The sequence below is a fragment of the Carcharodon carcharias genome, chromosome 7, assembly GCF_017639515.1.
Source record: "Carcharodon carcharias isolate sCarCar2 chromosome 7, sCarCar2.pri, whole genome shotgun sequence".
In the NCBI taxonomy this organism is placed as follows: Eukaryota; Metazoa; Chordata; class Chondrichthyes; order Lamniformes; family Lamnidae; genus Carcharodon; species Carcharodon carcharias.
The window spans coordinates 30,411,014-30,435,608 of NC_054473.1; the positions used below are offsets into that span (position 1 = coordinate 30,411,014).

General features: G+C 39.6%; 1 protein-coding gene across 2 annotated transcripts in view; it reads left to right on the plus strand.

Moving 5' to 3' along the window:
* The first annotated feature begins 286 nt into the window (after positions 1–286).
* The window catches only part of pparg (peroxisome proliferator-activated receptor gamma), a 151,824-nt gene continuing 127,515 nt past the window's right edge, over positions 287–24,595 (plus strand). For both annotated transcript variants that reach the window (XM_041190878.1, XM_041190879.1), the window contains exon 1: positions 287–639. The gene's annotated coding sequence lies outside the window, so the exon portion shown is untranslated. The remainder of the gene's footprint in view (positions 640–24,595) is intronic.

Here is a 24,595-nt window from a genome sequence, read left to right on the forward strand (position 1 = left end):
GAAACTTTACTGGTGTTAAAACTGAAGTTAGAAGTTCCCTGCTTAGCTTGAGGAAACCTTAAAATAAAGCGAATGATCATGACTACTCAGAAGAAAAGTTATCTGCAGACCACAAGGCATGATTTTTACACAATAAGTGGCGCCTTGTGGTTAATTGGGAGGACAACAGAAAGCAATGCGGCGCTACACTAACCGAGCACATGAATTATCCTTCCGGACGCCTCATCGTCAGCTTCCAGCTACTGCACATGAGCCAGGGGGCGCGCCTGCTCCGTGTGGACGGGCACGCGCCCTCTCTCGCTCTCGCACTCAAGTGGCAGCAGGCGGCGACTGCCCGTCTGGGCACGGTCATTGTGACGCGCGCTTCAGACCCTCACGTCCGTTCGAACCCTGCGACAATCGCGCTTGTTGCCACTGGGAGCGCGTGGCTGGAATCCTGTGACAGTCGCGCACCCCTTGACAGGACAACCCCTGGAGCACCTGAGCCAGAGCGGAGCAAACCTGCGAGCTCTGGTTGTAGGGAGCGGGTGGGATTTGTCAGTGTTTACCTTCTGGAATGAGGTGAAGTAGCGCCGGCTGCTGAAGAACTGTCACGGGAGGAAGCGACTGAGATTCTTGCTGAATGTTTGAAGAGTCAAGGTTAGTGGCGTTAGAAAGCGCTGATGTAACAGCCTGTAAATCAATACATTGGAACGTGGTGAAGTACAAGAGTGTTTAAATGTCGAGTAATTTTCTCAAGCGAGTGGAAAGAGTTTGGGGGCAAAATAACACTTTGCAAACTATTGTGCTGAGGAATTCATCCCCAATTGTATTTGAATTACTGCTTCTGAAAACATGCAATATAAAACTTTAAGACAGAAGTAAAATACTGCGAATGCTGGAAATCTGAAATAAAAACAGATAATGCTGGAAAAACTCAGCAGGTCTGGCAGCATCTTTAAAGAGAGAAACAAGGTTAACGAGTCCGGAAACATGAACTCTGTTTCTCTCTCCACAGATGCTGCCAGACCTACTGAGTTTTTCCAGTATTTCCTGTTTTAATACAAAACTTTAACCTTCCTATTGAGGAAGGGGAGGCTGGGATGCTTCATTCATTTTTTTAAATTAAAGATGACTATATATTTTCACTTCTGGTTTATTAATTTGATGCTGTGAATTATTTATTTTCATTAATTAATGGAGCTCATTTCAGCAGCCCTAAATATGATAAACATTCCACAAAACATGGTAAGCCTACTTGATTGCTCATGACACAACAATAAGTGATCTAGCTGTGGTATATCACATTATCTAGGTCACTGTACCTGATTCTTTGGCTTCTACAGGTGCTGAACCTTGGTGGGGATGGAAGTTACCTAGGATTATGTTACTGTTTGTTAATTTTCGTCACTTGTTCAAAAACCTCCAATAAAACCATTGAAATGTTACAGGAGTAAAAGAAGTATTATTCAGTGGCCTGAACGTTTTTCATGATAAAGCAGGAGTTGAAATCATTCTGTAAAATATTACTGATGCTAACATTCATAGGAAGTTCCTCTATTTGGTGATTACACGAGGGTGCTTAACCATTTTTGAAATTAATCCAATAATGACATTTAAAACATTAGACAAAGAAATTACATTTGAATGTTTCAAATTGTTACTGATAGCCCAACTTGATTTCAAACCAATAGAGCACAATCTAGACACAGGTACATTTTTTACTGAAGCTCTGATGAAAGATCACAACCTGAAACATTGAGCTGAGTTTTTCCAACTGGGAAAATAATCCAGAGATGGGACTAGTTCCGAGTTCCATCTCTGTTTACTGCCGTCGGCTTAATTTTACAGGAGATGACCAATTAGCAGGCTGCCTCCAAATGTGCCACCAAAATAGGGAAGATGGGAGGCCTAGCAACGCGGGAGGGCCAATCACTGCACCCAAAGTGAAGGGAAGCCGGCAACCCCACTGTGGAGGCTGAGTGATGATGAGCTGAATGGAGCAGGAGAAGGCTGCACAAGATGGAGACACAATGCTGATGATAGGACCAGCAGCAAGTCCTTCAGTCTGGCACTATCTGATGGATCCATCTGCAGGCCCATCTTTGCAGGCGGATAGCCTGAGGATTGCCAATTTGGTCATTCAAAGTGAAAACTGTTTATGCACCTCATGGCACTCTGACTTCCTGCTGTGCCCTCTCTCCTATGAGTAACTGAATTTCAGACAAGGTGGGTGCCCTATGCACCACCTGCAAAATTCAATTCTCTTAAAAATATAGCCAAAAATTGCCTTTGTTGGCTTCCTGCCATTGTTGGGTATGTAGCTGTCATCTCCCTGAAACCGCCTCTAGGAAAGCTTCAAGGAGGTGGGAACATTTGCGAACAATTCTTTATATTAAGGAATTCCTCTCCAATTATACTTAAATTGCTAGCTCTGAATTCATACAATACAAAACTTTCACTGTCCTATTGAGAAAAAGGAGATTGGGATGGATGCTCCATTCACTTTTTATTTTAAAGATATGTTTCCACTTCTGGTTTATTAACTCAATACATTACATTAGTTCAATTAATTAGTGAAAAGAAATAATTTCTGAATCCCTAAATAATATAAATATTCCAGAGAGCAAGCTAAGCTGACTTGATAGCTCATGACGCAGCACTAAATCATGTAGTATTGGTATATCACATTATCCATGTTTACAAACCCATCTTGATGATTTTTTTGTATGTTTCCTGCACGCATTCACCGCCACCAACACCACCACCACCAAAGCTGAAGAAATTGTGCCCATTAACTTGGTTTCTCTCTCCACAAATGCTGTCCAACTTGCTGAGTATTCCCAGCATTTTCTGTTTTTATTTGGTCTTGCATTGTTTATAAAGTTGTCAGATAGGAGCAATGTATTTATTGATACCCCATATCTTTTGTGTACAGAAAGTTTATTTTAATTTTAAAAAGTGACAATCTATCATTAAGGACAACAAAAATAGCTTATTTTCAGACACAGCCATTTTATAATATTTCAAGTTCAAACTTATATCTTTGGTTGTCACCTTTCGTTTTGCCTAATCTATAACAGCTTACATTATTGCTGGCTTTCATCCTTCAAGTTCACATTTTAAAATGGGAATAGGGACAGTAGTTGCAATATTATAATAAAAGCACACCTGCAGAAAATGGATGACAACATGACAAAGAAAAATGTACTGTGCTACCTAGACTTTCAATATTTTGTATATTAAATACAAATTAGTGGTTGGTTTGGAGCAGCGGCCTTCATACTTTTCTACTTCTGGGGGCCTTTACAAATATTGACCCACTCAAACTTTTGCCATACCCTTCAAACAAAAACATCAAATATCAAAAGAAAGTTTAACTATTGTAGAAAATCTTAATGTTTCTTGAGCTGTAAATTGATATGTTGTAAGTCAGCAAGTTCAAGTCACTATGCGCACAGTATGTAGTATACCTGTCCCAATCTGAGATCTGAAGACTGTGGGGTTTATCTGCCATTGTTAGAGGGAAAAAATCTTGGTTTCAGAACTGATCAGTGGCACAAACACCATCAGAACTTCAGAACCTCGAAACTCAGATTGTAATGTGCTAACCATATAATTTACCATAACATGACCCTTACTTTATGTACATTATCTAGTGACTTTGCTTTTACTTTGAGTATTCTTTATAATACTACATAATAAAACCACTGTGCTACTGAGAAAATAAGGTTTCGATTTGCCATATCTCCTATAAATTGCTACTAAAAATATAGCTCACTGAACAGCTATGTACATTTTCAATTTTAATTTATGGTGATTCATCCTTTACATCATTCCTGAAAGTTGAAAATTGAGATTGGGCATTCCTTAATTTGAACAACTTATGGCACTTGTATCTAAAATTGCTTTTTAACTGAGTGTTGTAAAATCTGCATTATTAGTCTGCAAACATGTGGCACGATCGTCACCTACCTTCGGCATGCAAAGCGTTGCCTTTCCTTTCCTATAGTTCCTTCCCCAGTTTGGGGTACAATGCCATAAGGTTCAGCACCCCGTTAATAAATGACCGAATAACCCATGTCTGAGTCAATTTCAAAGCCGGCCTTAAATACTTCGTCTTAAATTATTGCTTAAATAAAGATTTGCTCTTAGATAAGCACCTGCATTGTAGATTTTTATATGAACATAGGAAACAGGGGGCGAAGTAGGCCATTTGGCTCCTCAATCAAGCTGCTCTGCCATTCAATAAGATCATGGCTGATCTGTTTGTGTTTCGAATCCCACATCCCATTTACCCCCAATAACCTTAGATTCTTGTTAGGCAAGGAAATCAATCTATCTCTGCCTTAACAATATTCAATGACCCTGCCTCCACCGTGTCCGGAGGCATAGATTTCCAAAGTCACACAAACCTCAGAGAAAAAATGTCTCCTCATCTCTGTCCTAAAAGAGAAATCTCTCATTTTAAAACTGTGCCCCCTAATTCTGGACTCACCCACAAGAGGGAACAACCTTTCCATGTCCACCATGTCAATACTCTTCAGGATCTTTTATACTTCAGTCACTCTTCTAAACTCTGGTGGAAACAAGCTCGGATTGTCTAACATTTCCTCATAAGACACCCTGCGCATTCCAGGTATCAGTCTAGTAAACCTCCTCTGAACTGCCTCCAACATATTTGCATCCTTTCTTAAATAAGGAGTCCAAAACTGCACACACTATTCGAGACGTGGTCTTACCAATGCCCTGTATAACTGAAGCAGAACATCCTTACTTTTATGTTCAATTCCTCTTGTAATAAAGAATAACATTCCATTAGCCTCCTTAATTACTTGCTGTACCTGCATACTAACTTCTTGTGACTCATGCACTGGGACACTTAGATCCCTCTGCACCTTGGAATTCTATAGCCATTCTCCGTTTAAGTAATACTCTGCTTTTTTATTCTTCCTGCCAAAGTGAACAACTTCACATTTTCCTATATTATACTGCATCTGCCAGATTTTTTCCCACTCACTCAACCTATCTATATCTGTTTGCAACCTCCTTATGTCCTCTTCACAACATACTGTTGTCATGGCCTCATGATTTGCTGCTCAGTGACAGGGCAGAGGGGTTGCTGTTGCCTTGTAGTTTGAATTCAGGATTTGATGCGAGAAGATCTAAACAAAGTACTGGAGAGGTTTTGGTTTTCTTCTGAGATCCCTTTAATGAATTGATGACAGCCGACTTTGGGGTGTTGGATTGCCGTGATTTCTGACGACTGGAAAGTTCCTTAAGCAACAGGTTTACAGTGTTTCAACCCAGTTTCCTTACTATCGCCACGCTAGAGTCACCTTCTCCAGCTCCAGAAGCACAGGACAGCGCTTCTCCCAATTACCGCTGACTACAGCTCAAAAATCGTTCAACAGTCACTCCAATTTGTCAAATATATGGTTCTGGTTTCCACGATTGTGAACAGCACTCCCTATTTCGTCCTTGTTTCCATCTAAGCTATAGTTGTATCTCCGGTGGACATTAATGCTGTTTTCATTACATCTCATTTCTGAGGCTGACTTTATGAACTCTGAACATACTCTGAGGAAGGTACATTTATTTTGACAACAACTCCTCAAATTAACAACTATCAGATTCAGGTTATTATGGTATTGTCTGGTGGGTTTGCAGGTTCAATGTGACATTTCAGCAGGGCACCTCTGTTACAGTTACATTAGTGTGGGAGTGGTCATGTCATGATAAGTGCTTGACCTAAAGTGCTAAAATGGTCACGTAACAATGGCTCAGCATTTTCTGGAATGGATATGCCCCATCATTTAGGATCTTTTCCTCGCCTGTCAGTTGCTCAATTTTATTTTTGTGCACAAATTGCAGGAAGCATGCAATGATAATGGTGAGCAGGTACAACAAGGCATCAGGTATCTTGGTAAAGGACATAACCAATAGTTTGTCTCCTTAACCAATGAGATTTAAGGATAAAAACAAAAGGACAGGGAGAAGAAAATAAGGTCAATTAGTCAAATCAGGTACAGAAAGAGAAATAAAACAAAGGAAGGGATGATTTGGATTGAGCAAGAAAAATGAGAAAGGAAGGAAAAGTAAGAAATCTTCTTTAAAGTTTAAAAATTTCTCAGAACAAATTATTATACCTACAGCTGAGACTTCACAGTTTCAGATATCCCCTTTCTCAACCAGAGACGATGAGTGGCATTAGAAGGATCCTTACATTCTTAAGCATAAGCCCTAACTTTCAGTAGTTAGTTTATTGCAGGCTTGCCCAACCTTTTTGTGTTGGGGGGGGGGGGCATCGCTTCAATTTTTTTCTCATTCAAGGGGCCAATGAGCAAATTTCAGCAAGATAAGGTTTGGCACAACATTAAATGTGAATTTCAAAAAGAAAATCAATGTCAAAGCAATAAACTGACAATTAAAAAAAAGAGTAATTAATAAAAATGACCATTAAAAAGTGCCAAGCAACAAAGTTAACCAATATAAACCTTTTTTGCCTTTTCACTTAAGCACATCTAGAGAGACAGGCTAGGACCCAAGTCCTGGTCACCAAGGAAGGGATGGGGTCAGGGGCTCTGGTGTCACACACACTGAGCTGGCCTTGATGGAATTCGTACGAAAGCAGGGGTCAGAAGCGGGTTGTCTATCGGCCTAAAATTTCCTCCTCTCCTGGTCCGCTTTGTGGGTGGGTTTTTCGGGAGGGAGGAGGAGGAAGGCAGGGCGTGTGTATGCGTGTGCACGTGTCCGGCTCACTCCAGTCTCAGAATTCTTGCTCTCACTCACTCATTCACTCAGACAGACTCACTCTTCCCCAACCAGCTCAGGAGGTTTGGACATCTCAGCGAGGAGGTGTACGGCACACTGTGAAGAGACACGCTTCCTCACTCCACCCTGTCTGGGACTCCAGCTGCCTTGGGCAGGCGGGAGGCCAGGCAGGTGCTATTGCTGCAACTCTGCTGTTCCTCGTGGCCTCCCTGGCCTGTTCCCCCTATCTTGAACCCTTTGCTCCTTTAGAGGGCTGGCATCTGTGTGGGAGGATGAGAGAGAGTGCAGCCAAAGATGGAGAAAGCGTGTGCTGTGAAAACAAAGAGAAAGCACTCATCCTCCCACCGCTGGCTACTCCAATCAGAGACGGCAGCAAACATGGGAGAGAGGTGCAGCTTCTTGCAGAAACTTTCATTGAACTTACCCATAATTTGAACATTCGCTCTGCGGGCCAGATAGAGAGGCTTAGAGTGCTTGGCTGTGGCCTGTGGGTTGGACAAACCTAGTTTATTGCATATTTGCTGCTAATGCAACGATTTCTTGAATTTCACTTTGAAGTTAATGATGAATGGCTGTTTTTGCAAGGTACCTCTCCCTCTTCACAAATTGGGCAATTTACACACTAACAACGAGTACATTGAACTCACCATTGTTTTTCCAGCAAATTCTGGGTCATTATGTTCACCACATGCATAGTGCTTTTGCAGTTCTGAGACCACTCTCCATTTTTATATAATAGCCTGGATCTTGCACTCCTAATAGCAGTAAATGTTGAAATATTTGCCACTGCTGAGGGCCGCAGCAGCACCACAACTTCCAGCAAGTTCACTTATACTGAAACCAGGAACTTGTGTTTCATCTGAATAGGGTCCAGAGAAGCCTACGTGGCTGGTCCTACCATCTCTAATTTGAAAGAGGCAGGGACCACTAATTCATAAATTTTGCCTATTTACCCCCAAACTTGCATGGATTTTTTAGGTGTGAAAAGTTAGAGCTGATAGGCACAGATGTAAGTGGGCAAAGTTATTTGAATTCTGTCAGTATTGATCTTTGCAATAAAAATGTTCTTCATTATTCCCCTGATTTACCCCCCCACCTTCCTCTGGAACCTCAGTCCTGCCGATGTCAGAAATAGAACTAGTTGGAGGGGTTTGCCTCCAAGGCAGGTGAGAGAGCAGGTGCAGTCAGGCAAGATGAACATTGAAAGACTTAGCCAGGATATTACTACTGAGAATAATAGTTGATGCAGTGTGGCATTCTTCTGTTTACTCTTTTTAATCAGGTCTTAGTGGACTTATTTTAAGAAAATGCGACAGTAGCAGATGGTAAAATATCATACATGAACTGTTCATCCTCTGTTATTATTTGAATATCAGCATAGCTGAGTTGTCACAATCTCACCTTTGCATTCAGAAGGTCATGGGTTCAAGTCCATGACCTGAATGGAGTGTTAATGTCCAAGGGACAGACTGTTATATAAGTGTTAAACATAATTTTAAAACTAATAACAGTTTTTAAAATGTCCTAATTGTTTTTTTTAATAAATGTCATTAAAAAAAAACTTACCTGTCATTGACCTGAACACAGACTTCAAGTGCTTGTCACCAGCTTGTGACATCAAAAGGGAACATAGTTTCACTGCTAGTGCGCTACACGGAAAACCATGCTGCTTATCCCAGTAATAGACCCTGCTGCAGCAAGAAGAGGAAGTTTTCTCTGCAAACTACAAATTGTGCAGTCAGTGGCATGAGCCACGGTTTCACTGCCAACAGGAAGATCCAAGCCTCTATAGATATTGTACTTTATTTCCACTTCTATTGTTTTTTAGTAGATATTTACGGATAGTTAGATTTTGCTTGGTCGTTTTCATACCTGTTTACTATTTTTACCAAATATCCTACTGGTTAGTAGTGATTTGTTACTCATTTCTAAATTATATTTGAGCCGATCATGTGCAGGTGTAACGAAAGTTTTGCATGTTTAATGGCTTCAAAATATGGTAGACACGAGACTTTTATTTATTTAGACAGATTAACAGTGTCACTGAAACCTACAAAATACTTAAAGGGATAGACAGGGTAGATGCAGGCAACATGTGATGTGTCACTGGCTCAATTTTAATGGTAATTTAATCATAATTTATATGAATTTATTTAATGGAACATTTGACTCCATATGAACATAGGAGCAGGAGCAGGCTGATCATCCACTTCAATTACTTTTTCCCACACTATCCCCTTATTCCTTTGTCATTGGTATTTAGAAAACTGTCAGTCTCTCCTTTAAACAACTTGATGACTGAGCTTCCACGGCCCTGTGGGGTAGAGAATTCTAAAGGTTCACAACCCTCTGAGTAAAAAAAATTTCTCCTCATCTTGGTCCTAAGTGGGTTCCCTCTTATTTTGAAATCGTGTCCCCTGGTTCTGGACTCCTCAGCCAAGGGAAACATGTTGCCTGCATCTACCCTGTCTATCCCTTTAAGTATTTTGTAGGTTTCAGTGAGATCACCTCTCATTCTTCGAAACTCTTGCGAATACAGGCCCAGTTTCCAGAATCTCTTTTCATAGGACGGTCTCACCATCCCACGAACATCTGGTGAACCTTTGTTGTACTCCCTCTATGGCAATAATATTCTTCCTAAGGTAAAGGGACCAAAACTGCACACAATCCTGCAGGTGCAGTCTAACCAAGGTTCTATACAATTGAAGCAAGACACATCTGTACTCAAATCCTCTTATGATAAAGGCTAACATACCATTAGCCTTCCTAATTGCTTGCTGCACCTGCATATTAGCTCTGTGATTTATTGACGAGGACACCCAGGTCACTTTGTACATCTACACTTTCTAATCTCTTACCATTTAAGAAATACTCTGCATATTTGTTACTCTACCAAAGTTCCTCCTACCTCACAAATTTCCATGTCATATTCCATCTGCCACGTTCTTGCCCATTCAGTCTATCCAAATTCTTTTGAAGCCACTTTGCATCTTCCTCAGAACATATATTCCCACCTAGCTTTGTGTCATCCATGAACTTGGAAATGTTACATTTGGTCCCAACATCTAAATCATTGATATATATTGTGAACATCTGGGGCCCAAATACTAATCCTTGTGGTATGCCACTAGTCACAGCCTGCCAGCATGAGAATGACCCATTTGTTCCAGCTCTCTGTTTTCTGCCTGGGTAGCCAATCCTTAATCCATGCCAGTATATGCCAGTATATTACCTCCTATGCCATGCACTTTAATTTAGCTAACCAACCTCCTGTGGGGGACTTTATCAAAAGCCTTCTGTAAATCCAAGTATACAATGTCCACCAACTTCCCTTTACCAATCTATTAGTAACATCCTCAGAAAACTCCAACAGGTTTATCAAACATGATGCCCCATTTATAAACCTATGTTGACTATGCCTAATCAGATCATTATTATCCAAGTGTCCATTTATCACGTCCTATATAATAGATTCTAGCATTTTCCTGACTACTAATGTTAGGCTAACTGGTCTGTAGTTCCCCTTTTTCTCTGTCCCTAACTTCTTAAATCGAGGGGTGACATTTTCCAGCTTCCAATCTGCAGGAACTGTTCTAGAATCTATAGAATTTTAGAAGATGATCACCAATGCACCCTCTATCTCCATAGCTACCTTTTTCAACAATCTGGGATGTAGAATATCAGGCCCCGAGGACTTTTCAACCTTCAGTCCCATTAATTTCTCCAATACACCCTTCTTCCTAATACTGATTTCCTTTAGTCCCTCATTCTCCCTAGTCCCTTGGATCTCTAATTCTGGAAGATTTCTTGTATCTTCCTGAGTGAAGACAGACACAAAGTAATCAATAAGTTTCTCTGCCTCTTCCCCATTCCCCATTATAAATTCTCCTGGCTCATTTCTCTGAGCCAAGCGCTTTCTTTTTTATGTACCTATAGAAGCTTTTACAGTTCATTTTTATGTTTTATGCTAGTTTACATTCATATTCTATTCTCCCTTTATCAGTTTCTGGTTCTTCTTTGCTGTATTCTAAAATGCTGCCAATCCTCAGGTTTGTTATTTGTTATTTCTGGCAACTTTATAGGCATTTTCTTTTAATCTTATACAATCCTTGACTTACTTTGTTAGCCATGGTTGACTGACTTTTCTTTTTGGGTTTTTATGCCTTGAAAGAATGAATAATTGCTGTAAACTAGGTAATAATTCTTTGAAGACTATCCACTGCCTGTGTACCGCCATACCTTAATGTATTTTCCCAATCCACCTCAGCTAATTTGCCCCTCATACCTTCATAATTACCTTAGTTCAAATTTAACACTTTGGCTTCAGATTGAACTACCTCGCTTTGAAACATAATGTAAAATTCTATCATATTATGGTCATTCATCCTTAATAGTCTTGTTGTAAAAGAAACTTTAATTAGCTCTTTCTCATTACATAATAGTAGATCTAAAATAGCCTGTTCTCTAGTCGGTTCCTCAGCATACTGCTCTAGAAAACCACCCCTGACACACTCCAGAAACTGGTCCTCCACAGGATTAGTGCTCATTAGGTTTACCGCGTCAATATGCAGATTGAAGTCACCCATGATTACCATGCTACCCATGCTACAAGACTCTCTCATATCCTAATACCATGCTCCGCACTACGCTTACTGTTTGGTGGCCTATAAACAGGTCCTACCAATGGTTTCTTCCCCTTGCTGTTTCTCTAGGCTTATTAGCATCAAGCAGTCACAAGTCAGGTACAGTACAGGGTACAGGTTCGATGTAGGGTAGAGCCCCTTCTACCTACTCCTCACAACATTTTGAGCAGCTCCACGTACTAAACCAATACGTCATCATTGGCACCTTGAACAATCCTGTCAAGTTAGTGCCCAATTTTGATCAGTTCATGTTGTACAATCATTCTGTTAGGAACTGGGCTGAAGGTGTCCCAAGCTCTTCCTAAAAATGTGGAAAAAATTGTTGGGGTGTTTTTTCTGAAACTCGTGCTAGAGCGAAATGATAGGAGCTTCTCTCTTGTATTATGTACATGGAATCTGGGTTTACTTGTTTTGATACTGAACTAAATTAAAGAGGTTATTTGTCTGAAATTCTTTTACTGATGATGTGAGGATTTTACATTTACTACTGTGTATTTTTATGAGAGTTTGATTGAAGTTAATTTCCCCTCATGCACAAAACATCTCTAATTATATAAGTTAAAGAATATCTACTACATTAATAGACATGCATGAGTTAGTACTTTTTGACCAAAGTGCTAGCTCTTGTAGTATATTTTAAATAGCTTTTGGAAAATAATGATGTAGGCTTTATATTTTCTCTCTATTATGTGCTGTTACTTCGTAGAATCATACAGGACAGAAGATCATTCAGCCCATCTTTTCAGTGTTGGCTCTTTTGAAAGGGTTATCTAATTAGTCTCACTACCCTGCTCTTTCCCCATAGACCTGCACATTTCTCCTTTTCATATTCAATTTCCTTTCATCAGTTCCTATTGGATTCGTCACTTCCAGCCTTTCAGGAAACGAATTCCAGATCGTAACAAGTCGCTGCGTTAAAAAAATTCTCCTAATTTGTCCCCTGGGTTTTTTTGCCAATTATCTTAAAATCGTGGTTTGGTAGTACCGAAATTGAGTATTGCTGAAAAAGGAGACATGTTGAGGCTTTCTTTCTTTGCATTGATGAGTGCAAGATAAAAAGCTTTGCATGTCTCTCTTTTTCAGCAATATCTTAAAATCTTTTATCACCTTATATCGACTATGTTATCATATAAACAGTTGCTATATGAAGCATGGAAGTTGTACCAATAAAGACAAATAAAAACAAAAAAAGCTCACAATCCGAGATATTCCCAAAAATAATATAGTCCTTCCCTTACAGACAAAACTCTAAATGGGAGGATTTTTTTTCTATTCCTCATTTAACCAGAAAAAAAGTTCTTTCAGGGAATGAAAATCACAATGCATTCCTTCTGCGGTGATTGTTGTAACTTTCAGGTAAACATTGTTGAAGCAAACTCTTCTATGATGAAGTCATGACTTGACCTCAGAAGAGAGAGCAACCAGATAGCTTAGGTGTAGCCGGTTTACAAGAAGTTGTGAACTTATGGAATAGACTGAGAAAACAGAGTCTCCAAATTTTAGAGGAAACTGGGTTGTTTTTAGCAGAGAGAACTCTAGAACCTCACCATCTCCATTCATCATCACCTACCTTTCAAAACTACATGTAATAACTTGTGTGGTCCCCTTTATGTCATCTCTGCCAGGCACCCTTGGTGCAAACATCCTGCATAGAACCACTCTGGCAAGATATCCTGAATGAATAGTACTTCAGTAAGTGCATTTTTTTTACTGAGATGGGGTGTTATATCTTTTGATTTTAACAATCATGAAGATAAATATTGCTTAGCTTTCTCTTCTTTGTAAAAGAACCCTCTGCTGATTATTTTGGCTCCCAGATATTAACATTATCTTTCTTACTGGGAGTTATCAATGAATTATGCAATTGGAGTGCCATGTAAAATAACCTGCTAGATAGCCCACATAATCACATTAGCTTTATTACTAAAATGAGTATTATGTTGCAGAGATTGGTTTCTATAAGTTTTTCAGTCACAGTGACATTTTTACATGTTAGTAAAAAGGGTAAAATGATAGCAAAATTGCTGAGGCCTACATGATTACCTTCGTATGCTTAATCATCTGAATAAAGAAGAAAGAATAGCTGATAAATGTTCATTTTTGATAAATGTAGAGAAAAAGTAATATAAAAGAAGTATTACTTGAATATTGCTGAAAAGAGGGATGTGTTGCTGAAGCTTTTTGTCTTGCACTTATCAGAACAAACGCAAGAATATAAAATTTCAAACAATCATAACAATTTACAGTTCCCCATGGCAAAGCCTTGGCCAATCAGAATTGACTTGCCAACCAATCGGCACCCTTTCCTCCTGTATCATAAATTATTGTGACTGTTTGAAATTTGGCATTCTTGCATTTGTCCTGATGGGTACGAGACAAAAAGCTTCAGCAGCTTGTCTCTCATTTTTCAGCAATATTCAAGTTCTGCACTACAAAAAGCATTATTTCTGTTTTGTTCATCTGAAGAACATGGAGATGGTATCACCTGGAACGATTTCATGATAAAATAAATATCATGTTGCAGTTCAAAATTCTTAAAAATGAAAACATTATTTTAAAATGACTGTTTTAAAATTTTCCCCTTTTAAGTCGGCCCTGGGCCGACTATTGAAAACCAGTAATGAATCAAACAATTGTGCTGTTTACACATTTTAAAGTTTAATGTTGAGAAATTGGCAGAAGCGATATCTTGCTTTCTTCGCAGTAATGTAGAAGTATTTTGCACATTCAGTGAAAGTTCATTGAATTAGTTAAAGAAGTTGAATAATTTCCCTGATCAAAGGTCATAGCAGAAAATGTTTGCCATTCTTACTTGGCAGTCAATCTATGAAAACCTGATGTGCATACGTAAGTATAAATTCAGCATTCAGTGCTGGCTAATTGAACTTTCAGCTTCATATTTGTTTACGTATCTGCAAAGTTTTTATATTGATTGATTAAATTACTTTTAATTAATGTCATTGAGGCTATCCACATGCACTAAACATTTGATATCCTTGTGGTACCTGCTGAGCAATGTTGTCTACAACTACTAAGTAACAGCAAAATGATCAACATCCAGAAGAACTCTGCACAGAAGCTCAATTTTGGTATTAGTAGCTCTTGTCCAAGTACAGTTATTGAATAAATTTTCACGGCTCCAATCCCCGCAACTGAGAATTATCCTCGAGTTGATTTTCTGCATTGTCCCGTCAGAGGTCTTCAGCGTTTGACTCTGAAGAACCTATCCAAAAACACACATTTTCTTTGGCACAAAGAGATAGGTAAAATAATCTCCCCATCGGTGCATGTTGCAGCATGGTTCCAAAACACCACAGCAAATTCCAAAGTGGCCTGATTCAATAATTATGACAAATGCAAGGGCAACCCAGTTGATCCCCATACATGGTACCCTGAAGTGTCAAACATTAAATTGGCAGCATCAACATCAATGGCCAATGGCATTGGGCACTAACGCTGAAACATCTTTCCAAGACTACTTTGTGACCAATATGTTAGCTATTTAGAACAGCCAGCAGTAAGTGAGTGCCTAAAACAATGGACAGAGATGTTATTAATGATATCTTTTTTTTATTCTTTCATGGGATGTGGATGTCGCTGGCTAGGCCAGAATCAATGCCCATCCCTCGTTGCCCTTGAGAAGGTTGTGGTGAGCCGCCACCTTGGACTGCTCCAGTCCATGCACTGCAAGTACACCCATGGTACTGTATATTTACATACATAAGATTCATTTATGCAGCTGGAATATGCAAAGTGCTTCTAAGATCCATGCATTCTTTCAAAATTCATAGCTTAAATTATTGCTACTGAGGGCATCTATTTGGATTGATTTACTGTTACATTGATTACTTTTGATTCTTGAATACACGGGTAAATGGATTCTGATTGTGCAACACTGGAATATGGAAATTGTTTGAACAGCTTTTAGGAAAGAAGAATATATATGAAGCTGGGATAGAATAGTTTCATTACTTCTATTGGAATATTTATTTTTATATTTTATATATTATATATTTTTATTTTCTATTTCAAAATACCTTTTTCTTGAGAACGAAGTGATCATTATTAGATTCTTTGAACTTTGCACTTTGAGAGTGCTCATGTAAACTGGAATCAAGCAAGAACCCTTCCTAGGCAATGTAGTTGTAGTGGACCCTGGTCCATTCCTCAGTAGTATGTAGTAGAACAAGCTTCCCACCAGCCTTCACGCAATCCAAGTATACACAAATAGGCACACATAGCAAAAGAAAAGTCTTCTGGGCTTGGCCAATAATTAGGAAATCAAATTTCAAGACCATCTATCCCAGCTACTCCTGATGCTTTGAGGAAATGAGAGAGTTTTAAGGGAAGCTGCTGTTAATGCAGAAGCAACTTTGGTCCCAAAATAGGATCTTAGCCAATTACTGCGCCATCTTTTCTCAGAATGTTAGAAATGTCACTGAGCTGGATTTTCTGCTAATGTGCTGAGCAGTAGCTTTGGGTATCAGTGTGTGTTGACCTAAGTCATTGTAGCCCTGTAAGAATCCAATTTTCTCTACTTCTCCTCTGCCTTATCAAACAAGGCCCTCATCCATGCCTTTGTTGCCGCTAGACTTGACTAATCCAACCCAGTCCTTGCTGGTCTCCATTTCACCGTCTGTAAAATTGTGGTCATCCAAAACTCTGCTGCTGTTTTCTTTCTTACTCGTATGAAATTCTGCTCACCCACACCCACATGCCCACTGACCTACATTGGCTAGCAATCAAATGAAGTCTTGATTTTAAAATCTCACCCTTGCTTTCAAATCCCTCCATGGCCTCACTGTTCCCCATCTCTGTAATCTCATCCAGTCCCACAACTTTCTGAGATCTCTGCATTCATCTAATTCTGGCCTCTCGGACATCTCCAATTTGAATTGCTCCACCATTGGTGACTGTGCCTTCAGCTTCCAAGGCTCTAAGCTCTGGAATTCCTTCCTTAAACCTCTCTACCTCCCTACTGGTTGGATCATATTCTTATCACCAATCACTAATTGTCCAAATAGTTACATTTCCGCAGGATCGAGGGGTTGAGTACGCTAAACACGACCTTAAGAAGGAATGGGCTAAACATTGCTTAAGAGGCCTGGGATTGAATAGGCTACCATGACTGGTTCCAACATTACTGAGACCTCCTGCCAGTTGAACCTTTAAGAGTTTCATGCTTTGGCTGTACATTGTGCAAGACACAATTGAAATGGAAATGCCAACATTAATGGGAAGGTTTTTTTTTGTTAATGCACAGATATTATTGGAAATGAACATAATTTTGATTTTATTTTCTGGCAAAAGGAAAAGCTTAACCCATTATCAAAAAGTAGATCCCTTGCTTAACTCTTACTAACATCCAAGTTGTGTGCTTTTTGTTTTTGAAAAGTTGTGATATTTTAGCTTTGAGATCTTCGGTTATCATTTTTCCTCTTCAGCTCCCCACCACTGCTGTTCCATCCCTCAATAAAAATTATAACCCAAAACTCATTTCATTCGGACGTCTCGCAATCAAACTGAGAAATTAAATTACCTTCGATTGAAACTGAAAATACACACACTTAGTGTATCTTGTATCTTTATAACATATGACAATGCTCCATTAACACTGATAATTAACTCAACAAAACTATATTTCTAAATGAATCTTAGCTCACCATTTCTGGGATCATTGGGTTTTACTACAGATAATTAACTCATTCACTGGCCAAGTGTAAGCATGATGAACACCTCTGTGCAATATTGGAGCTGTAGGAAACATTCCCCTGCTCTGTTATTTTCATAAAATTTTAAAATCACTGGTCCTTAAATCTTTTGTCTTGGCTGAGCATTTTGTTTAGTTATTTTAAATTGTAAGATAATGAAAGTAGGCTTTGAGAACGAAGAGCAAAACTAAAATAGTTTCATTTGAGAATTCCTTTAGAATTAATTTTCTAGGCTGCCAACACAGTGCAGTACACCACAGGGAAAACAATGTTAATTTTAGGTTTTATCATTGAACTTTTTTTTAAAATTATTCTTTTTCAGGATGTGGGCCTCACTGGCTAGGCCAGCATTTATTGCCCACCATTAATTGCCTTCGAGAAAGTGGCGGTGAGCTGCCTTCTTGGACTGCAGCAGTTCAGGAAGGTAGATCACTGTCTCCTTCTCAAGGGCAAATTAGGGGCGGGCAATAAATGCTGGCCTAGCCAGCGACGCCCACATCCTGTGAACGAATAAATTTAAAAAAACTTCAGTATTAAAACCTAAAATTAATCCTGTTTTCCCTGTGCTGTACATTGCCAACTTCCTCCTCCTCTCCCACTCCCTTTATAAAAAAAGTTCCTAAATTCTAGATATAGAATCATAAGTCTCCGTATTTGTTAATAAATTAGATATTCTGAATCTAGATACTGTTAACTAGCAAGTTAATATTTTGCTAATATATTTGATTTGCATCTTATTCACATAAGGCTTTCACAAAAATGTCACAATATTGCAAAGCAAAATTTACAAAATAAATAGCAGAAACAAAACAAATAATAACATAGGTTCAAGCTGTACAGTGTCATGTACATGGCCGGACTAGTGAAGAAGCTAATATTCTTTATTTATAGCAGAATTCAGATTGTGAGAGTTAGAAAACTCTGTTTCAGTATTCACATACAGCTGTGATAAATCCAGTGCCTTTCTGCTTTGGGGGTTGGCACTCTGCCAGTGCAAGACATAGTAGTACATAAAAATTCCCAACTAGATTCAGTGAGGAATTGAAATGTTCATTTGAAATCCAAATATAATCTGTTTTTACAAGCTGAATTCTGTGTAGATATTTTACAAAAAGATTGCACTCCAGAAAATAAGTTGAAAAGAGTAATATATTTTGGTTTGTTTCAATGCATTTTTATTAGGCAAAAGTTGTCCTGTGTGGTCTTTCCCACCTTGTACCCATTCATTAAATTATTTATTTATTTTGAAACAGCCTTTGACAGTCTGATGTGCTGTTTAAGGCAAATATGTGAAAATAATGTAAATTCTTGTGCAAGTAATTTTAAAAATGGGAAATGTTGACAGTAGGTCATTTGGAGAGCAAATAGTAATATAGGCCTAAATGTTACAATTACTGTTTCACACATTTTAGATCTGAAGTAATTAAATCTTAATTACTTATAACAAGTAATTAAATACTACAGTTTACTGCCAAGAGGAGGCCCAAAGCTGCTTAAGTATGCAAATGAGGATCCTATGCCATTTCACAGATGTGTGCAACCATTGGGATGTTTTGACAGCTGTGTGCTTTACAACCAATTAAATATTTTTGAGGTATATTCACTGTTATAATGGGCAGAATTCTCCCTACGGCGAATGGGGGCAGGGCCCGCTCGCCGGCACGTAAAGTGATGCGGGGTGACGTCGGGTGGGCGTCCCGACATTCCCCCCGCGTCATTTAGATTTTCAGTTCGGTGGACGTGCAGCCGATTCGTTGAACTGTCAAAGGCCTATTAAGGCCAGTTAATGAGCAATTAAAACAATCAACTGAGCTGCCTGTCCAGCCTTAAGGTTAGCGGGCAGGCGAAGAGCCCAGGCGGCCTTCAAAAAAGACATGAAACCTCATCCACGGGTGGGATGAGGTTTCATGAGGGTTTTAAAATTTGTATAAAATGTTTAAATAAAAGAAATTGACATGTCCCAGCTCATGCGACAGTGTCACATGAGGGGACATGTCAGGAATATTTTTTTCTGCCTTTAATGAACTTTTGAATCTTGAGCCGATTTTTGTGAGGCGGCACTTTGCCTCAGGGGGACCTGTGCATTCTTTCACACGCATGCACAAAAGAGCGCACTCCCAGCTCAGGGAAGACCGCCACCCCCCACCCCACTCCCCCCACCCCCGGCTGCCCACACAGGGAACGCACAACGCTTCAGGGCAGACGTCACGCTAGGCGGGCCTTAATTGGCCCGGTCACGTAAAATGGCGGCACGCCCCTGACTGGGGGCGCCAATTGGGAATCCATCCACTCCTACACAACCCCCTGATTGGGGGCTGGGGGGGGAATGCTGCCCAATGTGTGAAAATCTTTTTTCTATTTTCTTGGTTAGTGTGGAAAAGCCCTTATAGTATTCTTATTTGAAGAACATGCAATTTTCTAAATTCCCTTTGATGATTTTCCATTATATTTAATGAGAAAAGCATGCAGCAACCAAAGAGTCCCAAGTCAAGTGATGGGACATGTGCCTCTTAGTCAGAAGGCTGAAAGTTCAAATTTCACAACTGACTGTCACTCACATCCACCTACTTCATTTCAGCGGATTTTTGTTAGTTTATTTGATCACGGAAGAGGAAATAAATCTGGACAGTCCAGCTTGCCTTGCTTTGTCAGTTATTTCCCCTGCTTGGCCAGTCTCAGAACAGTGCTGGTACTAGTTGTGGAAAAGTACTTGAAACGAATTCCTCAACTCTTCAAGCTGGGGCTGGCGACATATGACTAAGGAAATAAAACAGTAATTGCATACCTGCTTCGTTGATTATTAACTCTTTTTAAATGATAAACATGTTGAATTTTCTATAGTTGTTTAAACCTCGGTTAAGCTATTGTTAGAATGCTTTTCGAATCCCTCAATCATGCAGTATTCATCCACTTTTTTAAGAGTTATTTTCCCTGAATAAGCTTTAATGATTTTGTTAGATCATTGTTATTTTTAAGCAGATAATTTTATAATGAGAAAATGTAAGATGGCTGACAGAATTTTATGACATTTCCAATATGACTTTACTCCTCAAATTCTTTCAGCTTGAAGCTGATTTGACAACAGCTTTAGTACACCAAATTCATTACAGACCCCCAATGGTTATCCAGTCAAAGTTGGAAAATGTTGTTGCGTAGGTGTAGGTATCTGGTAGAGATGCGGAGCTGGCCCCAAATAATCGCCTGGTTGGACAAACTCACTGGCATCCAAATCTCACATTTTAATGTTACTGAAGAGCTGATAGGACAATCAGCTCTTTGCAATATAAAAGTAGTTTATATTCCTAATGAGCACCAGCTGCTGCAAAAGTTAAATGATATAAGACTGCTTCCTCAAGCTATAACTCTTCATGCCACTTGTCAGAACTCAGTGCATCCTCAGTTTGGCAACTTCATTCCTCCATTATATACAGAGTGGAATTTAACTTGTGGACATATGTGTTGCACCTGAAAAGCAAGTGGAGAGCAGTTAAAACAGGGCTTGTAAATGAGTGAGCAGCCTACCTGCCAAGAGGAGGCCCAAAGCTGCTTAAATATGCAAATGAGGATCCTATGCCGTTTCACAGATCTCAATTGCAAAATTCAGGTACAAATGAGCAAAGCATGAAATGTACATAGTCTTTTGAGTGGCCTAATCAGCAGTCCTGAAACGTAGCACTGGAGACCATTCAAAATGAGGCCCACAAAATATTTAGTTTTTGTTTTTAATGGACCATGGCAAAGTATAGACAACTTCTCCTGGGCGCACACAAAATCTCCAAACCACTGCCAGCCTCCTAGCATATTTGAGCCCCCCTACCCACCTCAACCCCTGATTACCTCCCTGTCCATCTTTACCCCACGGACATTGGAGGATTTCTTGAGCGCCCAGCCGGTAAGCTGCAATGGAATGCCCATATGGCTCCTGTAGCTTAGTGGCAGCATTTTAATAACGTCTCAGGCCAACGTACAGAGCGTGTGTGTTTTGCGCACATGTCGAATTTCTTCATTGTTTTGGCACAAAGGGAGAGAAAATCAACTTGAGACGGATCATTTATTTATTGGTTTAAAACTAACTGGTGATTTCACACATTATCTAAACTTATGACTGTTAAAAGGTCATAATTTTAACTGGCATAAAATGGATTTGTGATTGGAACGTGTGCCCGTTAGTTCAAATTATTTTTGGCATTTAGCAGGTTTGACTGAGAAACCTTTGAAACAGGGGTGGATGACTGATTAAATTACTTGCCAAACCGGTTCTGTTTCTTCCACCCCCATACTCAAAACCATGGAATTAAAGAAAGGAGTAACAGTTGATCTACAGCTGATAATCCATCACTCTTTTGAAACTCACTTTTGTCATTATGTACGTATACTGCACAAAAATCTGTTACTAATTTGAGCTGCGCTCACAAGTTCCTTATGACATAAACTGTATAATGCAAGGCCTTACAATAGAAAGGCAGCTGATTCTGACCACATCATTCCTTGCTACTGAGTCATTCCAGTGTGACATCTGTTTCACCCATCTTTCCTTTTTAAAAAAATTATGACCTTTTAACAGTCATAAGTTTAGATAATGTGTGAAATCGCCAATTAGTTTTAAACCAATAAATAAATGATCCGTCTCAATGCTATTGTATGCAAAGGAATTGAATGTGTCATAAATACAGGTTAATGAATGTGATATTTGAATGTGAGGCAATTCATTTTAGCAAATAGAATTACAGAAGCATATCTATGTAAAATCATATTCCCTAACGTGAATTGTCGGAAGAATTAATGTCTGCAACAAGCAAAATAAACATAGAAGCATAGAAAATAGAACCAGGAGTAGGACATGCGGCCCTTCAAGCCTGCTCCGCCATTCAATATGATCATGGCTGATCCCCTCTTTTAGCACCATCCTCCCGCTCTCTTCCCATACCCCGTGATGCCTTTAGATTCCAGAAATCTATCTATTTCTTCTTAAATATATTCAATGACTTGGCCTCCACAGCCCTTTTGTGGTAGAGAATTCCACAGGTTCATCATCCTCTGAGCAAAGACATTTCTCCTCATCTCAGTTCTGAATGATCTACCCCATATTCTGGAACTGTGACCCCTTGTGCTAGCCCCCCCCCAACCAGAGGAAACATCATCCCTGCATCCAGTCTGTCCAGCCCTGTCAAAATTTTATATGTTTCAATGAGATCCCCTCTCATTCTTCTAAACTCCAGTGAATGAAGGCCTAGTCAGCCCATTCTCTCCTCATACGACAATCCCACCATCCCAGGAATCAATCTGGTGAACCTTCGCTGTACTTCTTATGGCAAGTATATGGTTCCTCAGGTAAGGAGATCAAAACTGCACACAATATTCTAGGTGTGGTCTTACCAAGGCCCTGTACAGCTGCAGTAAGAGATCCTTGCTCCTATACTCAAGTCCTCTTGCAATGAAGGCGAACATACCATTTACCTTCTTAACTGCTTGCTGCACCTGCATGCTTGCTTTCAGTGATTGATGTATAAGGACACCCAGGTCCCTTTGTACATTAACATTTCCCAATCTATCACCATTTAAATAATACTCCGCCATTCTGTGTTTCTTACCAAAGTGGATAACTTTTATAACTTCACACTTATCCACATTATACTGCATCTGCCATGTGTTTGCCCATTCAATCAACTTGTCCAATGGCCTTGAAGCCTCTTAACACCCCCCTCACCACTCACATTCCCACCTAGTTTTGTGTCATCAGCAAACTTGAAGATATTACATTTGGTTCCCTCATCTAAATCATTGATAGATACTGTGAATAGTTGGGGCCCAAGCATTGATCTTGCGGTGCCCACTAGCCACCGCCTGCTGTTCTAAAAAAGAGCAACTTATTCCTACTCTGCTTCCTGTCTGTTAACCAATTCTCAATCCATGCCAATATATTACCCCCAATCCCATGTGCTTTAATTTTACACACTAACCTCTTATGGGGGACTTTATCAAAAGCTTTCTGAAAATCCAAATACATCACATCTACTGGTTCTCCCTTATCTATTTTACTAGTTATGTCCTCAAAAGCTCCAGTAGGTTTTTCAGACATGATTTCCCTTTCATAAATTCATGTTGGATTTATCTACTCCTGTTGATATTTTCTAAGTGTCCTGTTATCACATTCTTAATAATAAATAAAGTAAATAATTTCCTGAATTTTTGACAGTGAAGACAACCAGTTATTCTTATTGAAGAATCTTGATAACTGTCGTATAAATTAATTTCCAGTTTTTACAATAAAGAAATAATTTGTACCGTAAATCATGGCTTATAAGTCAACCTGGCATGTAAGACAACCCCATTTTTCCAGCCCCAAGAATCATGCTTTTGCATATACTTGCTGTATAAGTCGTTTCTCCTTTTCAGCCACGACATGAGTATATCACAAGAATAGTCAGCCTCAATATTTCACCGCACAAGTGCATGTTTTACTTACTGGTAAAATCCTGCGTTTTGCGACTTCCTTGTTTGCATATTCGCTTACCCACACTAAGGCCTTAGATGCGGTACACCGCATCACCCATTGCGAGCAATTGTTCGCTTGTCTGCATTTTCTTTCGGCTTTCTCCTCTTTTCCTGAGGAGATGGCAGCCATGATGGAGCAGAGACCCCGTCACATTTTAACAGGGGAATGGTGTTGAAGCCTCTGCAAGCAGATTCCTTCTATTAGTCCTGGTCGTGGACTTTTGATTCTCTTTTATTAAGCACCTTTCCGAAAGGGGTGAGAAGTAGTTACTGGAATGGTTGCAGCTGAAGCGCAGCCTGAATGGAGAGATTAACTTGGATATGTCTAGACCTCTCGGACCAGATTCGCATTAATGGCCCTGCTCAATTTTGATTATTGTTGATTGATTTTTGTTTGCCAGTTTTGAGGTGATTCATTTGTTTTTCTTAAATGTGGATTGTCTCCTTTTTAAAATTTTCAACACGTCTTCTATTGCTCAGAGGCTCCCCCCATCTGTCATATACAGGTACCACAATTTGCTATATAGCACAGTAACTGCACAAACCAATACTTCTCTCACATTGCTGGAACCTATCTAATTGACTCCCATTGAAAAAAGTATTCATTGTTTGCAGTTGCGCCATTTGCGAGGTTTTGTGGGACTTGACTGTACCTTACAGCCTGATTGATCCCTTGCATCCAGTTATATGAAGAACGCGTGGAAGTTTAAGTTGCCTCAGCTCTGTGTTGGATGCAGATGACATCCCAAAATGATGACCTGCCACACCCACGCTAATGGTTCACTTTTATACTCAGCATATAAATCGACCCATGTTTTCGGAGGGATTTCCCAAGGCTTCAGAGGCTAAATTATATGCTGACATCTATGGGATTAACACCACATTCCATTAAGTAGTAAACTTTGCTTTCACGTTCTAATATTTCTGTTTAGTCTCAAGGCACGGGTGACATTGGCAAGAGCACATCTATCCACAATTGCCCTCTGAAAGTGA